Source organism: Olea europaea, chromosome 7, assembly GCF_002742605.1.
Source record: "Olea europaea var. sylvestris chromosome 7, O_europaea_v1, whole genome shotgun sequence".
In the NCBI taxonomy this organism is placed as follows: domain Eukaryota; kingdom Viridiplantae; phylum Streptophyta; class Magnoliopsida; order Lamiales; family Oleaceae; genus Olea; species Olea europaea.
Genome location: NC_036243.1, coordinates 22,549,470 through 22,552,731, shown reverse-complemented (window position 1 = coordinate 22,552,731; position 3,262 = coordinate 22,549,470).

The following is a 3,262-nucleotide window of genomic DNA, read 5'->3' as shown; positions in this document are numbered from 1 at the left end:
CTGAGAAGCACTCTCAGCAAGCAAACTGAGAAGCACTCTCAGCAAGCAATGTGGCCCACAAGCATCCCAAAAATTGCCTTCTATCATCGACCCCTTGTAAAGGAAAAGAGACGATGGGAAGAACTTTGATGGTAAAAACTTTGCTGCTGGCCAGAAAATATTTCCTATACCTCCCACACCAAAGGTGACAACAGGGCAAATAGTAAAATGGGCGGGCTAAACAGTCCATTTTCGGATTGGATTGATTGTCAGAATGCCAAGCAATGGCAGCAAATTGGTTTCGAAGAAGAAAATGAAGATGAAGATGGAAGATGGAAAATGCGAAGCATTTATAGGAAGGTGGAGATGAAGAGACAGAATATGAGCAGCCGCATTCTGCCTAGTAAATGGAATTAAATAGCCCAAAGTCTTGGGAAAAGTGGTGGAAATATCAAAAGAAAATGGGCAAGATTTTTAGCACAAAGCAGTTAAATGCTTGAAGAATTGACGACTAAAAAACAAACGTCAAATAAATGCACAAGACGTTAATATATATGTTCATTAATGATGAACAGAGTTACAAAGAGAAAATCAGATTACAAAAGAAAAGGCATCATGTGTCTTAATTACAGTCCACCCCACACTGAACGAATTCGTTCCCTAAGTTTTTCCCAATCCTCGTTCTGCCAAGAGGAAGTGATGTTCAATTCGGCCACGACATCATCATCAACTTCCAACTTCTCGTACTGCTCAACCAAGGACTTAGTTCGCTCAATTCCTTGGGAGGTGTTGCGCTTTTTAGCAGCCATTCTCGCCTTGTAGTCGCCCATTTTGGCTTGAAGTTCCTTTATCTGAGCAGCCAAATTAACCATCAAAGAGTCTTCAACCATGACTTCGGAAGAGATTTCTTTCAACTCATCCTCAACCTTGTTGATCTCCATACGCAAAGACTCTTTTTCAGAAAAGTTTCAAGTATGGAAAAGTATGCTTGTGAGTAAGCCAATTTAATTACCTTCCTCCTGACGATAAGAGGGGCATCATCATCATCAACATCATCCTCCAGAATGGGAGATGCTGAGATTGGCCGTTTGCGGCTTGGGGCACTCTTGGCCGTAGTAGGCTTGGCAGGGAGAGAATAAGATGGACGAACAGACTGTTTAGCACAATGAGGAGGAGAAGGACTTCGGACGGACAAAGGAGTGACTAAAATAGGAGGAGGGGAAGAAATGCTCAGCTGGTCTAGTGAATGAAAGGCACGATTGGCATTAGTCGCAAATAATCTGTGCTTTACTGACGGCCAGAGCTGCTAAAAAAGAGGATGAATGGCGTGGCTAGAATTGAAGGGGGCTAATGAGAAATAGCTGGTTAAAAGAAGATTGCGAGCATTTATAGCCTCTGTCTCCGCCTTATTAATAGTATGAAAACGGTCAATTAAGTTCCTTGAATAGAAAGGAGGAATAGGCCAAGTTTGGCCGAAACCAAGCTGGCGAACAAAAAATTGGGGAGCATAAATTTCTACCCCTGCCTTAGCATTGGTCCCAATCAAAATATCATGAAATAGCTCCCTCCCGGTTAAAAACTGGATCCAAATGAGTAGGGAGGTGCTTGCGCTGTCTATAGTGGAGGGGGGATGTACATAATTTGGAGTCAAAAAAGGAGGAAAATGAAAAAAGGAAGAGATTGAATCCAAAGAATAAAAGAATGAAAAAATGTCCCTTCTGGACATATTAACAGGGGCCAAGGACTCCATGGCTAGCCCATAACAATTAGCAGAAGAGCGAAAAATTGATGGAGCACCAAGCAATGGAAAATAGGATCTCAACCACAGTTGAGTGAACCAAAGAGGTCCACTACCAGTGGGAGATGCACCATTCTTCAATTGGATTTGAAGAGAGGCCATGCCTCTATAAAGGGCAGCCAAAAAGAAAAAACATAAATTCAAAGGCCTGCCACGCGCCAATTCATGCGCTATGGGTAAATAGCTTAAGGAGGGCTTTATGCTTGGCACACACAAAACATATTTACAAAGCCAAACTAGAAGAAAAGACACTCGCTCAGTATGGGAAGGCTCAGCATTTGAATGATTGTGAAGGGTTTGCAGGCTTGAATAAGACTCGGTGTAGTTTTTACCTAATTTTGGGGCGCCACCAGAAACCAAGATACCAGAAAAAATGGTATCGCCCAAAGGTGGTAGATTCACTAAGGCCCCAATATCCCTTAAAGTAATAGACATGGGGTCAAGAGGGAAAATAAAGGCATTATACTCAGAAGATCAAAAACTCAAAGCAATCGAAAAAAGTGCTGAATCAAAAGTAGGGGGGCAAATAGAGATTTCTAACAAATCAGAAATCTTAGTATTATCAAAAAGTGCCTTAGTAGGACCATGGTCCACAAGGCGAGCATGCCACCTACGGAAAGCTACATCAGATTTAAGCCAAGTGAGAATACCTCTTTCGCGAAGTGGCCCCAGGGGCAGAGAATTTAGAAATGGAGGGCCTTGAGTGCAAGGAAACAGCTGACCCACCACTGCCTGTTCAACTGCCTCTGCATTGTTGAAGAAAGGACCCAAGTAGAACTCATTACGTTCGACATCGACGGGCGCGAGAAAACTCGGAGTTATGTATGGGCGACTCAGAAGTTTCTGAAAGTCATCAAAACTAAAGGAGTCGCCAGCTTGAGATTGTGAAGTAGCCATTTGAGAAGGAACGAAGTTTTTCAGGGTTACGTAGCAGGGAAGCAAAAGATGAACAGTAAATCATGAGAGAGACGCAAAAAATTTGAGGCGTGATTTAATGGTGCAGTGAAATGGCGTGTTTGGGGGTTATAAGGGTTTGCAAAACGACGCGCCTTTTCAAGTTATAGAAGAAAACAATGATTGAAATTCTTGAAAATTTCGAATGTTGCTGGAAACACAAAGTGAATATGGCAAAATTTAATAATTATTATTAATTCTGCCATATTGGGGGGTAATTGTTGACACATAAAAATTCAGCCCAAATCGAACGGCCCAAGGAGTGAAGCCCAATTGGAGGATCCCCAAATCAGATAGCCCAAAGAACGAAGCCCAATCAAGGAATTCAATTGAAAGCGGTTGAACGACGAAGAGTAATGACAGCAGTTAAAAAAGACAGTTTTCATTACAAGTTGGCCATTACGAGGAAAGTGGGCAGTTATAGGACGATCAAGCAGTTTTTAGGCGTTTGATCACAAAGAGATCGTCCATGAAGTATAAAAGGGAGAAAAGACATAGAGCAAAGGACCGAATCAAAAACTCTCGAATAGA